This window comes from Podarcis bocagei, assembly GCF_964188305.1.
Source record: "Podarcis bocagei genome assembly, chromosome: 2".
Classification (NCBI taxonomy): Eukaryota; Metazoa; Chordata; class Lepidosauria; order Squamata; family Lacertidae; genus Podarcis; species Podarcis bocagei.
The window spans coordinates 35,001,838-35,028,952 of NC_138126.1; the positions used below are offsets into that span (position 1 = coordinate 35,001,838).

Below are 27,115 nucleotides of genomic sequence, written 5' to 3' on the forward strand. Positions count from 1 at the left end.
TTCCAACATACTTCAAACATTCATCAGTAATAGTGTTGTGGTTTTGAAGACTGGAAAGAAGAAAACACGCATGTTCAACATCCTGAAGAAATGCAATAGTTTGAAGAATATATATATATTTTGGAATGGAATATATTCCTATAAAACAGTATGGATTCAAAGAGCCATATAGCCAACAGAGTTTCTTATTGAACCTCTCTACTCTTGTGAGATACTTATTCATTTATTCTGTTAACTTATAGACTACTAACTATATACTAGCACTTCTTGAAGTGGTTCACAATAAAGAACTCAAAGAGGCTAATGTAGCAAAAAGTCAAAGACTCTAAAACATACAACAAAACCATATACACATAGCAAAGAACCTACATATAAAACCACCAAAAATAAAATAAAATTTTGTTTTAGTATAAAATACTAAAAACAATAATAAGCGGTGTGATCCAGAGATCAGCATTCAGAAAATTAATAGACAACTTTCCAAAAAAAATTCTCTGGTAGCTTACAAAATAAATAAATAAATTCAAAACATGCAAATTAAACATATGCCCCACTCCACTCCCAAGAAAGAAAGAAAAGACTACATACATTTATGTAGGTACATATACATAGCCACGTTGTGCTTCACAAACACAATTAAGCATATGGAGGACTGCAGTCACGTTAAAGGACTTGCATGCACACACAAAACTTAGCTGGAGGCATAGGCCACAATCCAAAAACAGATGCACTAAGCATTTTTCCCCAGCCAACAGCTCGACAGCAGCTCTCCCACTGCCAAAACCCCAAAAACTGTTTAAAAGGCTTTAAAAGCAATTTGGTATGGGGAGATACTACAGTGAACATGGCAGGGAAAATAATTCCGCTGTAGGACGTTTGACAACTTGCACTGTTCAGCAGCTTCCTTGATTGCAAGAAGAGCACTGCTGGATCAGCCAAAGGCCACAGTCTACTCCGTCATCCAGGTTTCACGGTACCACCCAGAGATGTCCATGCAAAGCCCACAAGCAAATCCCGAGCACGACAGTACTGTCCTCATTTGTGACTCCCAGCAATTGGTACTCAAAGGGATACTGCCTCTGACAGTGAAGGTGCACTCTTCAAGGTAGTCTCTTAAGGCGGACTCTTAAGGCTCCTTTCAAAGCCCTTGGTGTAACCCACCAAAGGCTAAAATTGCACAAACTTCACCCATTTCAGTTTTATTGTCAACCCTCAAGGGCAAGGCGGATTTTAAAACCCAACTGGCAAATACCGTATTTTTCACTCTATAGGACGCACTTTTTCCCTCCTAAAAAGCAAGGGAAAATGTGTGTGCATCCTATGGAGCGAATGCAGGGGGGAGGCAGGCGGGAAAAGCCCCCGAGAGCTCCGTGTGCTCTTGCGGGCTTTTCCCCAGGAGGGAGAAGGGACTGACTGGCCGCATCAGTCCCTTCTCCCACCTCATAGAAAAGCCCGCAGGAGCCACACACCCTTTAAAGAGCGCCCAGCTTCTGTGGGCTTTTGCGGGAGGTGGGGGAATCCCCCCACCTTCCAGAAAAGCCAGGAGAAGCCGCGCAGCCCCTTTAAAGAGCGCATGGCTTCTGCGGGAGGTGGGGGAATTCCCACCTCGTAGAAAAGCCCGCAGGAGCCGCGCACCCTTTACAGAGCGCACCACTCTTGGGGGCTTTTCCAAGAGGAGGGACAAGGGACTGACTGGCCGTTTCAGTCCCTTCTCCCTCCTCGTAGAAAAGCCCGCAGGAGCCGTGCGCTCCTTAAAGGGTGCATGGCTCCTGTGGGCTTTTACAAGAAATGGGGGAATTTCCCCACCTCCCGCAAAAGCAGGAAGAAGGTCTGGGAGAAGCGCACAGGCTGCCTGCAGCCTGTCCGCTGCTCCCAGAGCTGGGGGGGGGGCAGAATCATATTTTTCCCCTTGATTTCCCCCTCTGAAAACTAGGTGCGCCCTATGATCAGGTGCGCCCTATGGAGTGAAAAATACGGTAATTTACATCATGAACTGAGCCGAGATCAAAGAATGCCCTAGAATTGAATCAACTTGTGTTTGGAGATTCGGATGCCTTTTTCCTTTCTGGAAAAGGAGCCACAGAAGATCCAGTTTAGATTCAGTCAGTGGCAAGGAGGGAGGCTCTTTGTCCCCTTTGCAGATTTCCTCAACTTCCATCACCCCCTGCTGTCAGCTATGGAGGGGGAAATGTGCTCCCGTTTTTGCTCCTTGGCTTCCCACAGGCATCTGGTTAGCCACTGTGAGAGCAAGATGCTGGACTACATGGGGTCATTAGCTAGATGGACTAGATGGGGTCATTGACTTGATCTAGCAGGCTATTCTTATGGCCTTTCAGCAACTTTTTATAAACCATTCTGGGAGTGCAACTGAAGAATCATATACACATTCTTACAATATATAAATGTGTAACATTGATAGGATGATTGATTGATTGATTGATTGATTGATTGATTGATTGACTGGGTTCAGGGCCTATGTCTACTGTAAATCTGCAATCAGTATTTGTGAGTACGAACGTCCATGTGCAAAGAATTCAGTAGTTATGAAGGAGGCAACTGATGCTGTTCTGGGGACTACAGAATCCAACCCGTGTTCTTTGCAATCACACACCAGTTGTGATACAGGCTGCACTAAGTTGTTGCAGACACAGTCAGCCTGTCAGCATCTCAGAATGGCCTCTGACTCTCCCCTCTCCTACATGCAAGAGGTATATGGCAGTTGGAAGGTCCATGTCATATATCCATTATTTAGCATTAATTCATTCAGGTCCTCCTTCTGGACTTCTCATAGGCGTCTGGTTGGCCACTAGGACTAGGTCAGGCACAGGCAAACTTGGCCCTCCATATGTTTTGAGACTACAATTCCCATCATCCCTGACCACTGGTCCTGTTAGCTAGGGATGATGGGAGTTGTAGTCCCAAAACATCTGGGGGGTCGAGTTTGCCTATGCCTGGACTAGATGGACCAGAAAGTTCTTCCTATCTTCTATCCTGTCCTTCAAGGTTCCTGTGCACACTACACTGAAATGACTGGAACGTACATGGCAACTATTTCCTCAATGAACAAGCAGGGCCCTCTGGCAATTGGTGGGGTGCAGAGACATTTGTCTTACCATGTTAGGCTAGGTACTAGGCGCAACTACAGCAGTGTGTGGTGGGGTTCTAAATAGAGGAGGGCAATAATTTTAAAACACAGGAAATTAAACAATATGGCTACAAACAATAACTAGGCTCTTAGAATAACTGAGAGTGAAGAGTAATAATGTACACCAGCGGGTTTATTTGGACATCCCCAAGAAAATGCTGTTCTTCTTCCTCCAGTCCAAACGAAACACATACGCCATTTCTGCTAACACAACATTCCATTTGCTCAATTATTGCCTTGGTGGGGAGTTCTGCAGTGCACTATTAATATACGGAACTGATGCACCATATCCAACCCACCGCATGGTTTGATTTACCTCGATTATATTAGCAATTTGCTGCAGGTCTTTGAAAAACTTTAGCTCAAACTACATGAGGATACTAGACAAGTTATTGCCAAGGCCTAAAGTGATGGCATGAATGATGAGATTTCTCTAAGTGGTAAACCTTTTGTGAAGCTCCTAAAGTGCTTTATAGAATTCAGTCTTTTCTTGCTGGTCCATATCCTCAACCTTGAGTTTATTCCCACATTGTAAATATTCAGATAGATGTCTGGCTATATTGAAGATCATATTACATTGCATGGGATAAAAGTTTTTTAAAAAATGAAAGAAAAAGAAAAGAAACTTGCAGAGACCCATCTGGTTCCAGAGAACAAAGCCTATTGACTTGAAATGCTAGTAGGCATCCCGGCACCTCTCCTGAGTGCCATGCTAGCAAATGTCATTGAAACTATTGAGGCTGAAGGAGACCAATGAATGGGGGAATATTCCTATCAGCCAAAACTGTACTTTCAGGACTATTAATGTCACTTTAGTAGATCACCAGCACATTTAAAAGGGGGGGGGGGGAAGATGGCAGAATCCATTGTTTAGCTGCACGTTTTCATTTTCCTTTACGTTTCGTATCACATTTATAAGACCCCCCCCCAAAAAAAAATCATTCACAGGTGTTTTGCAGCACAATCTTAGGCGTGCCTGCTCAGAAGACCTACTGTGTTCTTCGAACCTTACTCCCAGGTTAAGTGTGTATAGGACTGCAGCCTCAAACTTTTTTAAGAAAAGAAAAGAAAAGAACAAAGCTAGCCCTCCGAAACCAATGGTAAGGGTTGAACAGTTCTTGCTGAAGAGTACACACAAAAGGCGTAAAACATATTTGAAGATGAGGACAGCACTCCCTCAGAGGAAAGGGGCTGGGGCCACAGAACCTCTTTTCACCCTTCTTCATCGATTCATAAGGAGACCACAGCCAACCGTCAAAGCTTCCTAGATGTCGCTTCTGGGAGCGTACCCACCTCCTTTAACTAGGAAAGCTATGATAGGAGAGAGTACAGTGGTGCCTCGCAAGACAAAATTAATTCGTTCCGCAAGTTTTTTCTTCTTGCGAGTTTTTCGTCTTGCGAAGCACGGTTTCCCATAGGAATGCATTGAAAATCAATCAATGCGTTCCTATGGAGACCGTCCGGGGACAGAGGGGAAGCCTGTTTAAAGCAAGGGGCGGCGGGGAGAAGATTGTTTCTCCCCGTTGCCTGCCCCGCAATCTCCGGGGACAGAGGGGAAGGCGCGCGCGCCTTCCCCTCTGTCCCCTCTTTTGAAGCAAGGGGCGGAGGGGAGAAGATCGCTTCTCCCCGTTGCCGCCCCTTGGTTCAAAAGGGGTCCAGGGAGAGAGGGGAAGGCACGCGCGCCTTCCCCTCTGTCCCCGGAGATTGTGGGGCTGGCAACGGGGAGAAGCGATCTTCTCCCCGCCGCCCCTTGCTTCAAAAGAGGTCCGGGGACAGCGGGGAAGACGCGCTGCGCTGCCCCGCTATCCCCGGAGCTTGCGGGGCAAGCTTTGTTTTGTGAAGTAAGCCCATAGGGAAATGCGTATTGTGAAGCGGCTAAGAAAACGAAAAACTCCTTCGTCTAGCGAGTTTTTCGTCTTCCAAGGCGTTCGTCTTGCGGGGTACCACTGTAGCAGGAGTGACAGCTTCTATCACCCGCCCCATCCCAATGGATAAAGGTAAAGGTAAAGGGACCCCTGACCATTAGGTCCAGTCGTGGCCGACTCTGGGTTTGCGGCACTCATCTTGCTTTATTGGCCGAGGGAGCCAGCGTACAGTTTCTGGGTCATGTGGCCAGCATGACTAAGCCGCTTCTGGTGAACCAGAGCAGCGCACGGAAACGCCGTTTACCTTCCCGCCGGAGCGGTACCTATTGATCTACTTGCACTTTGACGTGCTTTCGAACTGCTAGGTTGGCAGGAGCAGGGACCGAGCAACGGGAGCTCACCCCGTCACGGGGATTCGAACCACCAACCTTCTGATCGGCAAGTCCTAGGCTCTGTGGTTTAACCCACAGCGCCACCCGCGTCCCTTTTACTCAGTATGGTAGGGGCCACCAATGTAGCACCAAAAATATTTATTGGTTTACAAAAGTCAAGGTTCTGTGCTCAGAGCCTGCTTGTGGGCTTCCCACTGGTATCTGGTTGACTAAACAACAACACCACTGTGGGAACAGGATGCTGGACTAGATGGGTCACTGGCCTGATGTAGCAGGCTCTTCTAACATTCCTAATGGTGGTGGTGAGAAAGGAACCCACAGTAAAAAAAACCAAACCTGAATACAACACTGATTGAGCCCCTTATTTTCTTCTTCGGAACAACAGAAATATTGAGAGCCCATCAACATGAACACATAGAATGCTTCATTCCCCAGAAGATGGGAGTCTTTATACACGTAAGAATCTGAATCTTGCCCATATGGTTGTACCCCTTAGGTAAGCTGACTGGTCAGTGATAGCTAGCAGTACTGTATATCACTGGAAAGCCTCTACAATGACAGATGACACCACAGCACAGATGTAAAATCCCCCTGAAAAGGTAATGTGCACATAAACTACCCCATGCTGATTCTTTGCCAGTAACTGGGACTTATCCACCAAGTTCCACTGGAGGTTGGATAAAAATTTCCAAGGAATTAGTTGCTCAGGTTCTGAACATTTTGTATAAAGTCTCTAGGGGTGAAATTCAATGACACATTAAGGTGATTGTTCCTCCCTCACACTGTTCTGAGAGCTCTCCCAACCCATCAGAGCAGATATGGACAGAGTACAGGGGTGCACAGGGAGAGGGGGGGAAATCCTGTTGTGCGCGGGGGGGGGGGAGGGGCTCACTGCACTGCTTCACCTAGCACATCAACGTAGCTGAATCCAGCCCTAGGACAAGTCAAAATTTTCATTTCTGTTTTTATAAATCTCACCATAGGTATTTTAGAATTGGATGGCCAAGGCCCCTAAATCATTACAGTGCTTTTGAAAATTTATACTAAATCTAATAAACTGAAATGCAGCCCACATTACGTAAAGAGAAAGAAATCAAGCCATGCCTGTTAGGCTATATAATAATCTATACAGCCCCAGTTGTTGTTCCTACAAGTGATTATTCGCATAAGAAAAACCCAATGGGATTACGCAAGCAAGCAAGATTTAGCAGGATTGGACCCTTAATATTTTAAGAAGTACTGAGCAATGAATATAAATTTGCAAAATGGTTTACATTAGAAAGTTTTACTTCACCAAAAATGAACATATTTAATGCCTTTCACCTGGGTTATAAATTTTACAATACCTTCTGGATCATTTTCTTTGGCTTGCTCACCAATGCAACGGGTAACTTTTAGCCTTTAACTTGCACCACAGTTTATGGCTCCTGCCTCTTACAGATATTTGAGGAGAAACCTTGCTTTCCTTTCTTCTTAGCGGATTTCTAAGAGCTACCAATCCTAAACAACAACAACAACAGTAAAACTTTTTAAATATCTCGCCCCACCCCGCCCCACCTCAATTGTTAATGGGCAAATGGATTTGTAATCTGATTTTTATAGCCTATCTACTGATGCAATTATTTGCAAATAATTATCTCCAAAGGCAAGAACGATAGACAAAAGTTAAAACACTTTAGAGCTTTCCCTTAAAATTGTTTCCATGCCGCTTCCATCAGGCTGCTGCAACAGATGTTGGCTGTTAAAACTGCGCAGACGACACAGTTCATGACTTTTCTGAGACGGCTGTGTGCCACATCTGTAGTTGATGAAAAGAGTGCAGAAGTGTGTCAGACAGAGAAAGTGTGAGAGAAGCAGACGCAGCCCGGGCCAAATGAATTGTCTTCAGTGCTGGGGAACTAAAAATAGATGCACGGCGCACACTCCTACAATCTCTTTGCCCAGCCTTATAAAATCTTAAGTCTGCGTATCCTATTATGGAGTCAGCCTATCAAGGGGAACTTCCTACATGCAAAAACTTCAGCTAAGGAGAAAACGAGTGCGTCCAGGAAGCAATGAGTTCACACTGAGGAAGCAGGCTGCAGCAGCCTTCTCAAAAGCTACTCTCTTAGATCCTCATTAACTGGGCTGCCGTCCAAGTTCATCTGGGCCCCAGAGAAAGGCAACGCTTGTGTTTAGACCGCACAACACTGACATAACATTAACAGATTTACATATGCAAAAACTGTGAAGCAACAGGCATTCCCCCTCAATTGACCCACAGCTTGTTCTGGCTGCCGAGTTATTCCCTGCTTAGGTTCTGTAACCAAGTGGGCGTCATGCGACTGCCATCTGGGTACCACTTTACTTAAAGCTGGCAGTCTCTCTGCAATAGGCAAGCTGGCAGCAAGAACGAAAGGAATAAACTGCATCATTTAGTTAACATCCACTTGCTTCGCGGCTGTTAAAAACCCATGACTGAATAATAATTCGGTTATTCCTTTTGCCAATATTGTCAGCCAAATCGAGTAACGCATGCTGCAGGAATGTCAGCTTGCAACATTTCCATTAAAATTAAGCAAGAAATTTGAAAAAGCAGCCCATAGAATGGATTGTGTGCTAAAAGGGAGGGAGAGGGAATGTTAGAACGTCGATCTAAAAATAAATTGGAACTATTAACAATGGTTAGAGAACCAAGAACTTTTTTTTTAAGCTAACCAACCCAGTTAGCTGAACATCTCGAGCACTGACAACCTGCAATTAGGTGAGGAACCGGGGTCTGTTTATAAGAAAGCTTGTTAGAGTTGAACATTGCTCAGCTTCATGCCACTCAACTGCCCTTCTCATCTGACATCTTAATCCTCAGATTCTTATCATTTCCTTCTGTCTTAACACAACTACTTTCGCACAAATCCATATTAAAGAAAGTGGCTGAAATCCTACACTGCTGAAATACAGTTAGAGCATATCCTTTTGTAAAAACCAAAAGCTTTTGAAGTAGCTTTCTCTTTGTGTCTCTGTAGTTTGCGGTAAATTAAGTTACCAATAGTAATCAATTCTTTCCCTCAAGCTTTCTCAGAACTATAAGCAGGCAGGCACACAGATATCTCAGCAATAATCTTCTTTGGAGGCTGAGCAAAGACCCATGCTGGGTATCTTTACACTGTTGTATGGCAAAGATAACAAGTGTTTGCATTATAAAATGAGAATACAGTCAAAAGCAGCAATTTCAGCTAGATTAATAGCTAAGAGAAGCAAAAACTACAGAGCAGGGGTCAGAGTCTGCAGACTACAGCATTTTTGACTGTTCTTATTGCATTTTGAAAGAATGTCAGAAACGGGATTCTGAAGCGCAGAAATAATTTAAGACAAGAGATAGTAAGTGGGGAAACTTGAGTTCATTAGTAACTCACTCCCAGAATTGACAAATGCATGACAACATCCAAGATCCTTGGGGCAGAATCAAATTGCAATGCATTTAGCCCATCTCTCAGACATACTGTGGCAGTCACCAGCTTGCACTCCAGATGCTGGGTTAGCTGAAAAGAATCAGATAATGGGTGTAAAGGGTGAGGGGGTGAAAAATGGCTGTTATCTCACACCACCCCTTTTTTTTCTTCAAGCTCACACATTCACAATGAGAGTGTCCTGAAAGAGTCGAAATGTTCACAGGCAATATCTCATTCACTGCTCCATGTAAAACTAATAATGCCGAGGCAAAATAGACTGTACATTTCATGAACATTTTCTGCCCCGCAAAATGCATCCCTTTTTAAATGATTTTAAAAAATAATTAAAAAGTTTACCAAAAAGGCACCCAGCTATTCATGAATGGATGTCTATTGTAGGAAGAGAGGAGAGCTCACTGAGGCAACCAAGTCTGCAGAACAATGGTGTGCATTCGTGTCCACATCAGAATACAGATATGAGAACAATGCTTTACTTCCAACGGGATAGGCATCCAAAAACACACCCTCACACATATTCCGTGGCAACTGGTCACACTGGTTTTACTGAGGAAGCATTTCCTCTCTCACCTCCTTTGAAGCGTGGGTTCCATTTACCAACAGCAATGTCTCCATGTAGCCGATCACATTATGATGTTATCAAATTCATTATGTGACGGCTGGAGATCACATGACAAAGAGCTCCTTTGAAGTTTAAAAAAAATAATAATCTGAAAGCAGCAATTGATCAAGGGAACAATGAACCAGTTTGCAGGTCATGGTAAACCATAATTAATGGGTTTACCATGAATGTGGAGATGACTCCTACTTTCCTCCTCCCCTAACTTGTCTGGGAACAACAAACACCGTACCTTAGCTTAGAGTTACATCCAAATCAAGAAGCATTGGTTTGCTTCACTCAAACTGACTACAATTGGAAAGTCAAAAATGAATTCTGACTTTCCATCGTGGTTGGTTTGCAACTCAGACATACATTCCTTGGTTGGGGTGAGGCAACCTCACAGCTTTCAGCAACCGCACACCCCTAATGTGGGGATGACAAGCACAGGCCAATCTTGCATATTGCTACATAAATTATTTACTGTATTGATTGGTGATTGGTGATAGCAGAAGTGAGGTGATTTAAACTCTTAGAAGACCGTACACAGATCTTATTTTACAGATCATATTTTAAATCAAAGCAGAGAACCTGGGAGTAAAACAGGAAGAACAAAGTAAATATCTTTACGATCAACAATATGCTTAGCTAGAAACATAAATAATCAAGGTAAGTTGTATTCCCTTAAAAACAAAGCAAAGGATGCAGAAGATGTGGTAGCAACAAACAGGAAGATAAAAAAAAAATTAAAAGGAAAAGCAAAGAAGAAGGTCCAGTTTGCGGGACCAAGTGCCAAGTTCAAGAAAAGAAGTCTGCCTAAATAAAACAAAGAGACAGAAATAACTTGGGAACAAATTGTGATATTTGGTAGCAATTCTCAGCTATTAAACACTTTTAGGTATACCTGTTATTTGTTTCAATAATCACAGCGCATTCTGGACTGCTCTAATTGAGTAGAAGCTTAATATCCTCAAGAGTTTCTGTGGGGAGAAAACCCGAGACCTTCCATAACTTGACCAAATTATCCTTAAGAGAATATGGATCACCCCAGGCATTTGCACTGCTTAGAAATTGTTTAACATTCAGGTCACCAAAGTATCGTAGCATTTTTAATTGTATGCACTGTATGCAAGGTCATTGCACTTAGCACCACTGTCACAGAGTAGCATCCCTATCAGTAATTACCCTCCTGTTATATTTTTTTACTTATTTAGGAAGTTCAAGAGATTGTTGACCCACATTTAAAGAAAAGGGGGATAAAAGATGCTACCTTCAACCAATTTTGACAACCCAACATTTAAAAAGGACTAATAAACAGAAAAGAACTAACATTCCTAGAAAGCAAAAGCCTCAGGCTGCACTAGTATTCTGAGAGGGGAGTTACTGAGAATGAGCTGGCTGTGCCAGTCCATCTGTCTATTCTAGCACCCATAGGTTGGCCATCATCCTTGCAAAAAAAGCCTTTGTGAACAAACACAAATCACACAACTTGCCTTCTCCAGTGGTGAGGATTCAGTTCATGCATATAGGCCCTATGCAAATGAGAAGTGAAATGGGCAAACATCATCTGTGCTAGAAGGGTAGAGATCGGAGGGGCTGGCATGCACACAATCCCTGTTCCTCCATAATATGCTAACATTTGCATAGAGCTTAAATGCCCAACAGGTATGCCTCTAATCCTTCCAGCTGACTTGTATAGCCTCTGTAATAAAATCGCAAAGTGAATAGAATAAAATACAGTGGATTGTTTCTATTTCTTCCCTTTCTACATTTGGTAGAGCTTGAGATTCTTATTCTCACGGTCATGGGTTCAAACTCCATTTGGGCAAAAGATTCCTGCATTGCAAGGGCTTGGACTAGTTGCCCTTGTGGTCCCTTCCAACTCTACGATTCTATGATTCTATTGATTTAGAGTAGGCTCCTCCAAGCAACGCACCTGAAACGTAGGCACTCTCGTAAATAGGGTGCAACTCAGATGGATGTAGTCCATGGAAAGTTACTTTCTCTCAGCCTCAGTTCCTGATCGAGGAAAACTGGGTATGACCTTGCTGTGGATATTGCACAATTCTAAATAAGCAATCCCATAATGAAAGGTTAAAGATAATAGCCTACTTTGCATGTAGCAGAACCAGTTCCTCCCTTTGCCAAGATCCGCCCTTTGCATGACAACATTGGAGGGATGCAAGAAGTGGGGTCCTAAGAAGATCTGTTTTGGAACCACTGCTTTTTACACTTCTTCATAAATGAACTGAGTCTGGAGTGAACTGGCCAAGTTTTCTCACGATACCAAATATTCAAGATGGTAAAAACAAAAAAGAATTTTAAGGAGTCCTAAAAGAATCTCTCCAAACTAGGTGAATGAGCATGGCAAATGAGGTCAAATGTAAAAAGTATAAAATGAGGCACATTTGGAGGGGAAAAAATACCAACTACACATATACATGAAGGAGGTCAGAAACGATTGTGGTCAATCAGGAAAGAGATCTTGGAGTCATGGTTGACAGCTGAAGGAAAATGTCTCTCCTGTCTGTGGCAGTTACAAAAAGAGGTTATTTCATGTGAGATATCATTTCATTTGCAGTAGGATCAAAAATAAAACTGCAAATAACGTATCTTTATATAAATCTATGGTGCCACAGCATTTGGAGTACTTCAAGTCTGATGTTTCTAAACTATCTTTATGTGTATGTAAAAAGCATAATTTATCTCAAGGTCACCAAAGAATGGATGATAGTCATAAGATCTCTATATTGAGAGCCAGTGTGGTGTAGTGGTTAAGAGCGGTAGTCACGTAATCTGGGTAACCGGGTTCGCGTCTCCGCTCCTCCACATGCAGCTGCTGGGTGACCTTGGGCCAGTCACACTTCTGTGAAGTCTCTCAGCCCCACTCACCTCACAGAGTGTTTGTTGTGGGGGAGGAAGGGAAAGGAGATTGTTAGCCGCTTTGAGGCTCCTGAAGGAGAGTGAAAGGCGGGATATCAAATCCAAACTCTTCTTCTTCTTCTATTCCAACATTTGGTGAAGCCAGCACCAACCATGGCTGGTAGAAGGTGTTTCAGTCTACCTATGGCATGGTGTAAAAGCAAGTTTGGATCTAGAAGTACCCTAAGCTACAAATTTGAAGAATGAAGTCCTCTCCCTTCAAGGCAGTCCTCCAAAATTAACATATCTGTCTTGTTTGGAAGGAGTCTATTTACCCACAGAGTCATAATCCACATGTAAGTTCCAGAATGTAAGGTTCATACCTTAACAAAAGAAGGAAAACAGGGGTGGCTGCCATTTTCATACTGGTGACAGTGCACTCCATGACTTCAACTGACTTTACTAGAAATTCTTTGTAAATATTAAAAAGCGGTATCTGAGACACTTTGAAACTTACTCCCACCAAAAGGAAGAATAGTCTCCCCAACACTACATTCTGGAGCTATGTTCCCGGAGCCACTGTAAAGAAACGCCTGTCATACTTTGGAGTTCTACCTTGTCCAAAAATGCTGAATCAGTTACTGGTGTAAAATTGCCAAGATGAATGAGGCCCAAATAATTGCTTTTTAATGAACACTTATTTCAAGGTGGCTCCTGGGAAACCTTCCTGAAGAGAAGCTCTGCAGTATGTTTCCGAATACTAGCTGCTGGAAGCCACAGTAAGGGAGAGGGCTCTTGTGATCAAGTCCTGCTCGCATGCTTCCCACAGGCAATCTGGCTGGCCACTGGGAGAACAGGGTGCTGGCACTGTGACTCAGAGTACAGGAGCATTGGGTTAGATCAGGGGTAGTCAACCTTTTTATACCTACCGCCCACTAATGCATCTTTCTTGATGGTAAAATTTCCTTACCTCCCACCAGTGCTCGATGGAAGGAGGATTCAGCTTGTGCCGCAGAACCTCCTACCGCCCACCTAGAATCCTGAAACGCCCACTAGTGGGCCGTAGGGACCAGGTTGACAACCCTTGGGTTAGATGAATAAATAAGGTTTAAGGTAGTTTATGTTTCTAACTGCAAAACAGGCAAACAAAATAGGTGTAGAACTAACAATAGCATGCAACTGAGAACAGAGGCGGGTTACCCAATGAAACAAACACCTTGCGGTTGCCACAGTAGGATTGAAATTGCCTTATAAACACTGAGGCATCTGTGCAGGATTTTGGCCATATGCAGGACACTGAGGTCCAGCACCGAGGGCCTTCTGGCGGTTCCCTCGCTGCGAGAAGCCAAGTTACAGGGAACCAAGCAAAGGGCCTTCTTGGTAGTGGCACCCGCCCTGTGGAACGCCCTCCCACCAGATGTCAAAGAGAAAACAACTACCAGACTTTCAGAAGACATCTGAAGGCAGCCGTTTAGCAAAGCTTTTAATGTTTGACGGACTATTGTATTTTAATATTTTGTTGGAAGCTGCCCAGAGTGGCTGGGGAAACCCAGCTAGATGGGTGGGGTATAATAATAATAATAATAATAATAATAATAATAATAATAATAATTAGTGCTGATGAGATTTCCCAGTCCTGAAGAGGATGTATGGCATCATGCTTGGTGCCTGTTTCCATCTTTATCAGATGCAAGGTGCAGTCAACAGTTTGGAAGATCCCTCTGCTCCTGCAGTCATACTTGTTCCCTCTGGAATTTGAAAAGTCTGGCCTTCCAGCCAACCTCTTTCGTGATGGAAATAGGTTTGTCTTCCTCTTTCATTTCCACACGGAACATTTCTAGAGCAGCTCCAACTTTGAGCTGGCAAAAGAAGACTTGCAAGCAAGACAAAGAACCAACTTTTAACACATACATTTTTAAGGAGCCCCTGAATTGCTTCACATTTTCTGCGAATTCAGGAAAGACTGGATAGCTTCAATTTTTGGAGGCAACACCAATATGCTTTCATACGGAAAATTAAAAAGCACTGGTATTCTTGCTATGGCTAGTTCTTAATGAACTGTCTAGGGAAAGGTGATCTACATATTGGGGAGATGGGAGAATGATCTAGCAGGTTTGATTGGGCAAGAAAGTAGAGGCTCAGTGCCTGAAATTGGTAGGTTGAATTTGTATCAAGTAACATTAATAAAACGTAAGTGCAGATGGAACTTCAAAACATGCAAAGCCAACCCAGTTGGAAACTTAAACAATTTGGCTCTTTGTACTGTAGTTGCAATTACTTGGAGGTGAAGTGAAGGGGACTGAGGTTGGACATCCATTTACTCTGGGTGCAATTTGAGGCTACGAGAAGGTCTGTATCTTGTTTAACTGTTTTTCTACCTTTGTCTTGAAGCTCTTGAAATAAGCCCTCAAAATGGATTAAATAAAAGAGGGGGAGGGGGAACCTTGAACAAATGGAACAATTAAGATTCTATTCAAAAGCCCTTTTCTTCTAAAGGGAAAAACACATCAGGTTTCTTTTAAAGAAATTATGTAAATTGCACAGTGTTTCCGTGCAGAGGTTTGGTGCTGCAGTGCTTATACAGGAAGAATTCGAAGATAAATTTTCCACTGAAGTCTGTGGAAAACCAATATATTTCACAGTCCTTGTTGATATAATTAAAGGTAACCACTGCATTTCCCTCAAGATAGCTGGAGCTCCATCTCTACCAAGGTGCTAGTACTCTGGAATTTATCTGAGTAAATTCTGGAAAACTGCAAGTCAAATGACAAATCAAGAGAAAGTTAGAAAAGTTTGGTTCAGTGTCACACCAGATTTGCAAAACGTGTCAGACATGAAGCAAATGTGGACTCATTTGAATTGCTTTGAAAAAGAATAATCATCCCAGTCAGGAAAGACAGAAAGGCTAAAACTTCTAATTCCCAAATGATCAAAAATATACAAAGCTATATAGTCCTCCATCAGAATTAAAGCCACTATGGGGCTTACTTGTGAGAAGACATTATAAATTTGCACTGCAAAATAATATATTCTTATCACAAACAATTTCATAGTCTAACAAATGAATTCTCAAATATTTCTTCTTCTTCTTCTTCTTCTTCTTCTTCTTCTTCTTCTTCTTCTTCTTCCCTAACTACCTTCCTCACAAAAGTGATTTACATTAAAACAAATTTTTAAAAATACAACCAATAAAAGCCTAAAAAACCCACTTATAGAGATAAAAGATTGGTTTCACAGATTCCAACCCATGAAAGAAATCCACAAATGCTTGAAATGCCATTCAAATTAAGGGCCAAAAGCCTGGATAGAGAGGAAAGCCTTTGCCTGACACATAAAAATAGAAGATGGCACTAGGTATGCCACCCTCTGGAGAGCATTCCACAAGAAAAAGGCTACCACTCATTCTCATGTTGAGAGTTGATGTCACTCCTGGGTGAAAAAAAACAATGGCTGTTTACATAACTAACCACAAGCTATACTCAAGATTTTTCTTGGTTACAAGCTGGTGGTTATCGAGGAGGGAGCTTAGCCATGAGTCCGGGTTCAGATGGCATGCTAAGCATGGGAGTTAAAAAGACTAGGGAAGAGTGAAGTGACTGCAGACTTCACACCAGAAGCCTGCACATTCACACAATCCCTGCAAACGATAAACTAGGCCAGTTTCATTAAGGTGAGTGACATTCCTGTTCTCCATTATCCCAGGATACCCCTGAGACTGGATAAACAGACAGAATCTCCATTCCAGAACCTTCTACCTCAAGTACCTCCCCACCCTTTAAAAACAAAGTTTTAGTGCCCTCCTTTAGGCACTCCATCTAAGAAGGGACCACAGCTACCCTTTTATAATTAAGTAAATAGACAAGGCCATGGAAGAATCCATCAGTGCCCAATCCATGAAAATTCTAAACGGCTCCAAGATGTCGAATGCCCTTTAGCTCTCTTTTGCAGAAATGGTTGAACTTGACTGTGGATAAAGTCATCATATAAACAGGGCAGACTGAATTGAGGCAGTAGCTGTTTACTTTTTTAGTTATGGAATGAAATTATACACAACAACAGCAACGCAACTGAACAACCCAAACGCAGAAGAAAAATTTACTGTAAATGGGCATTACCCAAAAGCAGTGCACTTTTTAAAAAAATTAATTAATTTGTAGCTAAAAATAGTGTGTTACTGTAATCAAAAACAAATCTGCTACCAAAGTAGGAGGTAGCATGCATGCATGGACCTGTATGCTGGTAAAGAGTTGGGAATGTAGTTGCTTGCATAGGCACCTGTCTGCCCTACCCATATGATCAAAGCAGGATGAGGGGGGAATCCTTTAATCCTGCGTGAACACATGGCAAGTTACTGCTATTACAACTTTGCATAATGGCAAGAACGATGACTACTATCTCAGTTTTGCATTCATTTAGCACAACCAGAGTATTAGGCACCGCACCAAAAACAGAAGCAACACAGTTCAAGATCACAGATTTAAGCTGAAAGAGGGAGAACAAGGTCCATGGCAATTTACAGAATTTACAAATGTATGGGTGTTTGGAAGAGAACCAGGGGCTTCTTGCCCACAGGTGTGTGTGGGGGTAATATTTCATAGCAATATCAATAGCAGAAGGCACACAGGCTTGATTTAGATGTAACAGGAAACCATGGTTTCTCGCTTTTAGAATGGTATATGGTGAGCCGTGGGCTTATGTACTCTTCCTTCCCTCTCATCATTCACCCTATCATTTTTAAAGTAGCAACGGTACACTGAGACATCTGAACTGTTATCACTGTTAAAGGCTGTTTTGTTTTTTTGTTTTTTTAGCACAAGCCAGGATCTGAAAACAGTTTGTTTCTGGCTTGTTACCACAAACCATGATTTAAATCAGGGTTTCCGAAACTTGGGTCTCCAGATGTTTTTGGACTACAACTCCCATCATCCCTAGCTAGCAGGACCAGTGGTCAGGGATGATGGAAATTGTAATCCAAAAACAGCTGGACATCTAATTTTGGAAACCCTGGTTTAAATAAATCATAGTTCCTCAAGTTCAAGCACCCCAGAGCTGTATTTTCAGGAAGCTAAAATAGCAGGTGTCTTCTTAAGATCAGACCAAAGGCCTGTGTGTTCCAATATGGTCTTTCGCACAGTGGCCAAACAGATACCTGTGGAATGCCCACATACAGGACATGAGGTCCATAGTCATCTACAGGAATAGGTATGAAGAGGCACACTACCTCTGATCCCGGAGCCATCATGTAACTATCATGACTAGCAGCCGCTGATAACCTTATCTTCCATGAACGTGCCTGATCCCCCTTTAAAGCCATTTAAGTCATTGGTCATCACATTTTGTGGCAGCAAATTTCATATTTCAATTACATGCCGTGCGAATAAGTCCTTCCTTTTGCCAGTCCTGAACTGCCTAACAGTCAGCTTCACAAGATCTTAAGAAGGGCCTGTTGGATTCAAGACAATGACCTATCTAGTCCAGCATCTTCTAATTAGTAGTCAACCACATGCTTGTGGGAAACCTGTAAGCGGGACCTGAGCACAATAGCACACCGTCCTCCTGCGATTCCTGGCAACAGGTACTGTATTCAAAAGCATATTGCCTCCAGTCATGGGCAGAGCATAACCATCATGACTGGTAACCACTGATAGCTTTCTCCTCCATGAATTTATCTCTTTGAAGGCCATCCAAGTCGGTGGCCATCACTGCCTCCTGTAGGAGTCAGTTTCATATATCATATATTAACTAAGTGCTGTGTGAAGAAGTACCGTCCTTTTCTATCCTAAATCTATAATTAGGTATCCCTAGTTCTACTATTGGGACGCGGGTGGCACTGTGGGTTAAACCACAGAGCCTAGGACTTGCCGATCAGAAGGTCAGCGGTACGAATCCCCGCGACAGGGTGAGCTCCTGTTGCTCGGTCCCTGCTCCTGCCAACCTAGCAGTTCGAAAGCACGTCAAAGTGCAAGTAGAGAAATAGGCACTGCTCTGGCGGGAAGGTAAACGCCATTTCCGTGCGCTACTCTGGTTCGCCAGAAGTGGCTTAGTCATGGTGGCCACATGACCCGGAAGCTGTACGCCGGCTCCCTCGGCCAATAAAGCAAGATGAGCGCCGCAACCCCAGAGTCGGTCACGACTGGACCTAATGGTCAGGGGTCCCTTTACCTTTAGTTCTACTATTATGAAAGAACAGGTGTACTTGCTCCACACCATGCAAAATTAACATCTATCTTGTTCCCTCACCTTTTTCTAAACTTCGAAGCCTTCCTGGACTTGACTGTACCATTTCAAAATGCAGCGTGTGAGTTTTGTAGTCTCTCACACATGAAAACTGTGTGTCGACAACTAGCACACTAGGCAGAGAGTTAGTCTGGGAGCTAAGTCTCCAATCCTGTTCTGCCCTACATGTGGAGAAATATAAGCTTCAGACATTAACTATTTTCTCAAAAATGGTTTAAGATCTGTGCCAAAGTGACACCCATGACATCCATCTCTTCTAATCCCTATGACATAAGTAAAAACACCCAGGGTGCCAGATTAGCATTGAGGTGATAGCGCTGGTATTACTGTACCTGCCTGGCACAATCTGAATGACGTCCCCTCAGGGCTTCTGGAGTTCACCTTCTGTTCCTATGCACCTGCACCAATTTCAAATTCAGTGAAAGAATGAAATGAAATCGAGACTTTGACTTTAAAAGGAAGTGCATACTGCATTAGCAACTGTGCATGTCATTCAAAGAAGCAAAATCATCTAGCATCAACAGCCAGTAGAGGACTAGAGTGCTTCATCAGATGCATCCTTGGTTGGCAGGTATACGAATGTAGAGAGGAAAATGTAAACGGTGAGGCCAGACGGAAACGAAATGCAAAAAAAATACAGTCTGTGACAATTGCATTGCAGCTTTAAATGTATGCAAAATAAGAATAGTGGCCATTCACAATGGCAGTAATTGATGATAATCCGATGATCTATTTGTGTGTTACCACACAAATGTATACATTTAAGCTTTAATGCAACTGTCACAGAATACATTTATTGCATTTCCTTCAACTAACTTTAGTGCTCAATTCTTCCTCTCCTTCCTCTCTACTTATATCTATATATGCCTGTTGAGTGTAACACTTTGTGCACCTGATAAAGTGCACCGTAGTCCATGAAAGCCTATGCCAGGGGTTGTCAACCTGGTCCCTACTGCCCACTAGTGGGCGTTTCAGGATTCTAGGTGGGCGGTAGGGGGTTCTACGGCACCAGCTGAATCCTCCTTCCATCGAGCACCGGTGGCCGGTAAGGAAATTTCACCATCAAGAAAGAGGCATTAGTGGGGGGTAGATATAAAAAGGTTGACTACCCCTTCTTTCTGGAACTTACATTTGGATTATGATGGCTCTGTGGGTGAATAAACTCCTTCCAGACAAGACAGATAACTGCGGAGGACTGCCTTGAAGGGAAAGGGATTTCATTCTTCTTGAAAGAGCAAATTTGTAGCTTGGGGTACTTCTGGGTCCAAACTTGCTTTTACACCATGCCATAGGTAGACTGGAACACCTTCTAACAGCCACGGTTGGTGCTGGCTACACCAAATGTTGGAATATAGAGATCTTATGACTATCATCCGTTCCTTGGTGACCTTGGGATAAATTATGCTTTTTACATACACATGAAGATGGTTTAGAAACATCAGACTTGAAGTACTCCAAATGCCTATGCCATAATAAATTCACCAGTTGTTTAGGTGCTTCATTTTTGTTGTTGTTTTTGGTGCAACAGGCCAACCTTATCGCAGAGGGCCACAGATATAATCTCCACATTTAGCATCAGGGCAACAATTTCTGACACTTTTGAGGGTCCATTTATACAGATTAGTTGTTTTTTTTCCTTGTTAAAGCTATTTGTAGATCACCTTTCATTTAAACATCACATGGTGCTGCTGCACAAAATTACATTAAAATTGCATTAAAACTTACTGACAGAATAAATAAAACAATACCCAATATTAGGCCAAAACAGATGCATCATATTATTACAGTCAGCTAGTGTCAGGGAACTGACATCGGAGCTAGAGGTGGAGGGAAGCTCAACAGATGGGGAAGCAAATCAGCGCAACACCAGGGATATAGAGGGGCTGATGGGGGAATCGGAGAGAGGGCTCCGCGCAGGGAGAGTAGGAGGACACTTGGCGTCAAACAACTTTTATGTTGGAAAAGGTATAACAAACGCCACTGACAGATTCTGCTAGCGACTGAGGCAGCCACGAAGTGAAGGGCTGTCCAGACAGAAAGGTTTAACAAGGCAACACAGCCAGGAGTGGCGGAAACTTATGCACGAGCAACCCATACTCATTACAGCAATCCGTCAGTCCTTGACGTTGCTTGTGCGCAGCGGCAGGCAGGCAGCATCATGAGCCAAACTGGAGAAACTGGCGCCACGGAGGGAGCAGCTGGAGTGCAAAATCTGGTGGAGAGGAACTGAGATTTGGAACAGCATGTGGCTCTTCTGACGGCGCGGCTGGAGGAAAGGCGGGCTCACGATGCACAGGTCAGACCCACCCCCGTAGCAAGGAAGGTACCGGGACTGGTGCACAAATTTGGGGGGAAGCCCCAGGACTACAGCGCGTTCCGAACGGAAATAGAGTACGCTTTGGAACTGCAGCATAATGATTTTGCAGACGATGGGGAACGGGTGGCCTACATTGTAGGACATCTGCAAGATGGGGCCAGGGAATGGATCAGGCCCCTAATGGCAACGCAGAATGCCGCCTTGAAAGACCTGAGGAAATTCTTCCAGGCGATGGATGCGATGTATTCCAGTGATGTACAGCAAAGTGTGACTCGGCGGGAACTGATGAACTGTAAACAGGGGAACCAGTCAGTTAGAGACTACTGGTCACGCTTTGCCATGTCCACCGGCTAGGGTGGGAATTGGACTCTGAACCCATTCAAATGTTGTTCGAGGAGGGGTTGTCCCCAATGGTGAAGGACGAGCTTTCCTGCGCACCCCGCCCGCAGTCGATGGATCAGCTGACCAAGGCTGTGCTTGCGATTGGTGTAAGACAGGAAGCGCGGGCCCAGGAGAAGCGGGAAGGGAGAGGGGAACGTTACCATGACTACCACATGCCTGAAATACCAAGGCAGCCCTCCCCGCCGGCGGAGCCAATGGAAATAGATGGGGCGCGCGCGGGGGAGGTTTCAAACTCCAGTGAAGGTCGCAAGAGGGAGGGAAAAGATTGGAAAACCACCAAGAAATGTTTCCTCTGCCAGCGGCCAGGACATTTTGCCAGGGTCTGCCCTCAAAAAAAGGCCTGGCAAGGGATGGTGGGAGCTGCAGGAGGTGAGGAGGAGGTGGAAAAGGAGCAGGAGCAGAGAAACGCCAATGCTTGGCTGCCACTCAGCGGGCACAGCAGCCAGGCCAGCAACCAATAGAAGTGCCCCAACCAGACCCCCCCAGGGCAGCTATAGCCATAGAAGTGGTGCTAGAACTCTCAAATGGGCACCCAGTCAAGGTGAAAGGGCTGTTGGATTCAGGCAGTTCCTGCAATTTCTTCAGCAAGGACTTTGCGCTAGAGCACCAGCTCCACCTGCTGCCCCTGGATTTCCCCTTGCAAGTAACCACCATTGATGGCAGGGAACTTCTGGGAGGGGAAGTGACGCACCAGACCCCACCAATGAGAATGAGGGTTTCCAGGCACATGGAGACTATCGCCTTTCACGTAGCCTCACTGGCAGGGCCCCCAATAATATTAGGGATGAGCTGGCTAGCACAGCATGACCCAGTGGTGGCATAGCATCAGAGAACGGTCACCTTTGGGTCCGCTTACTGCTTGGAACACTGTCTAGGGGGGGAAGCCCCAAGAATGACAGTGGCCAGGGTGGCTGGGATAGCTGTGGAGCCGAAAGGGGAGGTGCCACCACAATATGCTGACCTGCAGGAGGTCTTCAGCGAGAAGGAGGCGGATAGACTACCCCCCCATAGGCCCTTTGACTGCCAAATCAACTTGCTCCCAGAGGCGCAGCTACCAGTGGGTAAACTGTATGCCATGTAGGACAGGGAGATGAAGGAGTTGCGGGAATTTATTGACAAGAACCTGAAAAGAGGCTTCAGAAGAGAATCAAAAGCGGTGGGGGGCAGTCCGGTGTTCTTTGTGGACAAAAAAGACACAAATCAACCAAGGCTCGTTGTGGACTATAGGGCCGTCAATTTGGTGTCAGAACCCGTGACCTTCCCAATGCCCAGGATTGACGACATTTTAACACGGGTGAGGAAAGGGAAATTTTTTACCAAGCTTGATCTCAGGGGAGCATACAATTTGATTAGGATGAGGGAGGGGGACGAATGGAAGACCACAATGTTCACACCCCTGGGGGCCTTTGAGTACCTAGTTATGCCTTTTGGATTACAGTCGGGCTCCGCCTGTTTTCAAGCTTTCATGTACCACGTGTTGGGGTCTCTGCTGTACAAGAACTGCGTAGCCTTCTTGGACGACGTCTTAATTTATTCGGACAATGAGGAGCAACATGTCAGAGATGTCAGGGAAGTGCTAAAGCGACTGCAGAAGCACCAGTTGTGGGTCAAGCTGGAAAAATGCCAGTTTCACGCCAAAGAAGTCGAGTTTCTGGGGTACATGTTGTCAGACAAAGGCCTAGCGATGGACCCAAGCAAGGTGCAGGCAGTGCTGGAATGGAAGGCCCCCAAAACCCGGAAGGACGTGCAAAGGTTCCTAGGGTTCAGCAACTTCTACAGGAAGTTCATCAAGAACTTCGCCCACTTGACAGCGCCCATCACAGATTGTCTCAGTAGCAAAAGGAAGTTCGTCTGGACAGAGGGGGCCCAGCAATCCTTTGAAAGACTGAAGAAGGCGTTCGCATTGGAAGAGCAGCTCCTGCACGTGGATCTGGAGAAACCCATGAGGCTAGAGACCGACGCGTCCGACAGAGCCATTGGGGCGGTTCTTTTGCAGCCAGGGAGAAGCAAGCAGGAATGGAAACCGTGTGCCTTTTTCTCGAGAAAACTAAGCAAGTCGGAGCAAAACTATACTGTGTATGACCGCAAACTGCTTGCGATCTATGCGGCGTTTCGTTGGTGGCGACATCTACTAATAGGGGCGCAGCACAAGATCCAGGTTTGTACTGATCACAAGAACTTGGAATACTGGAGGACCGCACGAGTGCTCAACCAGAGACAGATTCGATGGGCACAGGAGTTCTCCAAGTTTAAGTTTTCCTTCAAAATCCGATACGTGCCAGGAGAGGAAAACATGAGAGCAAATGCTCTCTCCCGGAAGCTGGAGTACATGGAAGGCGAGGGGCCGCTGGAGATACGACACGTGATCCCCGAGGACCAATGGGTGTGTGGGGGAACCTTGGTGGGGAAACAAGAACTGGCCGGACTTACTAGAAACGACGTGTTCGCACAAACTAAAATCTGGGAACTCCGAAATGGAAGAGAAACCCAAGGAGGGTTTGAGGAGAAGGAAGGGGTGCTGTACTATAAGGAGGCGCTGTATGTACTGGGGGAGGCCCTACGGGGGAAGGTACTCTAACAACTCCACGACAACCCCACAGCTGGACACTTTGGACAGCACAAAACCATGATGCTCGTCACCAGGCAGTTCTGGTGGCCCAGGGTGAGGGAGGATGTACGGGAATATGCACGGGGGTGCGACCGCTGCCAAAGGGCAGACCGCGGGAAACAATTTACTTCCCGTTTCTGGAGGAAGCTCATGAGCTTGCTGCAGGTCGAAGTGTACTTCTCAATGGCAAGACACCCGGAAACCAACGGGCAAGCAGAAAGAGCGAACAGTATACTCCAGCAATACCTACGCTGCTATGTCAGCGAGAGGCAGAACGATTGGGTAGAGAAACTAGCGCTGGCTGAATTTGCGTACAATAACGCTGAACATGTGTCCACGGGAATGAGCCCGTTCATGGCCAATTATGGGTGTCACCCCAGGGCCTTCCCGGGGAGTGGGGAGGAAGGTTGGAGCGTACCGGCGGCAAAGCAGTTCATGGAAGAAATGGAAGCCCTGCACCAGCAACTTAAGATGAACTTGGAGCGGGCCAAGGAAATTTACAAGAGGCAGGCAGACAAGCGCCGTAGGGAAGGGGAGACCATACGGGTGGGAGATCGGGTGTGGTTGTCAACCCAAGGGTTACCTTTTAAGGGGGGGTGCAAGAAGTTGCAGCCCAGGCGGCTGGGACCGTTTGAGGTAACACAGCAGGTGAACCCCGTGGCATTCAAGCTCAAATTGCCTGACAGCATGAAGATACACCTGGTGTTCCATAGGTCCCTACTCTCACCGTACAGGGAAGGACGGGGATTCCCGGGGCGAGAGGGAGAAGTCACCACACACCCGCAGGTAGAAGAGAGGGAGCACCACAACTTGGCCACGGAAATACTTGATTCAAGGTGGCGAGGACACCAGGTGGAGTACTTGGTGGCTTGGGAGGGAGAACCCGCGTCGGAAAACACGTGGGTTCCCACGGAGGCAATCACTGACGGGTATCTGGTGGAGGAATTCCACCGCCTGTTCCCGGACAAACCCAAACCACTAGCGAGATTCTGGGAGGAGCAATTTGGAACCACAGACGATGAAGAGGATTTTGTGGGTTTTTCTGCCTCCGAAGGGGAGGGAGAAGAGGCTTCGGAGGAAGAAGAATCAGACTGGGAGGCCCACCCCGCGGGAAGGGATCAGAGCAGGTGGGAAGCGGGTTTTGAATCCTCAGAGGATGGCGACAGCTACTTCCGGGGGTTCCCCGCATCGTCGGCCGAAGAAAGGGACGAAGTTGGGTCAACAGGTTGGGCCGGGGGTGGAGGGGGTCCTGGGGGGGAGGTGGATGTCAGGGAACTGACATCGGAGCTAGAGGCGGAGGGAAGGCTCTCAAATGATGCTGGAGAAGGGCCCAGCAGGGAGAGAAGCAGCTCAGCAGATGGGGAAGCAAATCAGCGCAACACCAGGGATAAAGGGGGGCAGATGGGGGAATCGGAGAGAGGGCTCCAGGACTCTTCACCGGACACCAGCAGGGAGAGCACAGGTCCTCCGCTACCCACGCCCTCCCTGCGCAGAAGACTTCCGCACACGGAGAGTAGGAGACTTGGCGTCAAACAACTTTTATGTTGGAAAAGGTTTAAGAAACGCCCATTGACGGATTCTGCTAGTGACTGAGGCAGCCACAAAGTGAAGGGCTGTCCAGACAGAAAGGTTTAACAAGGCAACACAGCCAGGAGTGGCAGTAACTTACGCACGAGCAATCCATACTCATTACAGCTAGTATCAACATCAAGCAAAGATCAAAGAAAGTAAGTTTTTAGCAGATGCCAAAATGCATTGACAACTGCCTTAACTCAGAGTGGAAGTGATTTCAAAGAGAAGACACCACGACTGAAAAGGCCCTGCCCCTGGTTGCCACCAGAAAACTCTTCACAGGTTGCAGCACAAAAATTGCCTCATCAGACAACTTTAGCATTCGGCCAGATCAATACAGAAGAAAGCACTCTCCTGGGTATCTTGGTCAGCAGAATCAACTAACAAAAGTTTTTTTCTGGAACAAACAACTACAGTTCAAGATAAACAGATACGTGGAACTTTCTGATTAGCTTTAGGGGAAATGTGAATTCCATGTGTTTGACGGGCCTGAAAATAGGAAAATTTCTTTTTTAGTCATTCCATACTTCTTTTCAGTCATTCCATACTATACTGCCACTGAAGATGCAAGTATATCTTATTTTAATTTACTGTTTATTTTATTAAAACGTAAGAATTATGGATTCTTTAAAAGTTAGGCCCTTCAACACCTCTGGCCTTAATTTCTCTTATATTCACAAAAAGAGCAATTTAATACTGTTACTTATATGTATACGGGTAAGGTATAGATTCTCTTCTGGAGTGGCTTCTGAAAAACTAACAAACAATATTATCAAGAGAAAAAGAAGACTGACTTCTGAGATTAAATACATTTCACCAGAAGCTGTGAAGGGGCAAATAATCTATTTTATCTAGTCTTGAGCGTGCCGTCAGAGGATCCGGTTATAAGAGAAACAGGGCCTGGGTTAATATGATGTGTGTGTGCATGTGTGTAAAACAAATTGCTGCAGGTAGTTTTGGTGGCTGAGGCTAACACAACCTACTGGCCACAGCCGAGGGAAATATATCATTCTCTGTTTTTTTCAAAAATGCAAACAAGGAAAAGTAGCAATATTTGGAAGTAAGAGGAAGACCTCAAAGTTTCATTTCACGAGTGATTCATATAAACAGTATATTGTGATAGTAGTTTCCTGGAAGAGGGAGGAGATATAAACCACAGAACACTTTCATTATGCAGAACTGTTATAAATGGATTAAGACAGCTTACTCCTCAGCAAAGAAGTAGAGAGGAAGGCAGTCTGGGACATAAGTGATTATGGAGACAAATCAGTAATAACTACTTCATACAACTAAACAATTCAGCAATGCTTCATTGCTTATTATGTGTACATGCACAATTGCCTTGACAGCTGATGCTGTAAATCACTCTTTTGTATTCTCAATAGCAAAATACCATGGATCCTATCAAGCAACCCTCGGGGTCTTTGGTCCCAGTCCTCAAACTCCTACGTATACCTACCAAAGTTCCACGGCGGCCAAAAACTTGGGGCAGATTTAAAGAGGAATTAGACAAATTCATAGAGGAGAACGGTTCCTAGTCATGATGGCTTTATATATATACCTCCAGGATCAGAGGTAGTTTGTCCATGATTGCCAGCTTCTGGGGAAAACAAGCAAGAGAGTGTGACTGGCTTTGTGGACTGCTCACAGTTAGTTATCTGTTTGGCCACT

The 27,115-nt window shown here is 44.9% G+C and overlaps 1 protein-coding gene across 13 annotated transcripts in view; it reads right to left on the bottom strand.

The window, feature by feature from the left end:
* FOXP1 (forkhead box P1) overlaps nt 1-27,115 on the bottom strand; it is a 569,345-nt gene that overhangs the window by 519,555 nt on the left and 22,675 nt on the right. The window contains exon 1 of one of the 13 annotated variants that reach the window (XM_081184125.1): nt 9,188-9,284. The exons of the other annotated variants lie outside the window; for them this stretch is intronic. The gene's annotated coding sequence lies outside the window, so the exon portion shown is untranslated. Of the gene's footprint in view, nt 1-9,187; nt 9,285-27,115 lie in introns of those variants that run through there. 13 annotated transcript variants of the gene reach the window in all.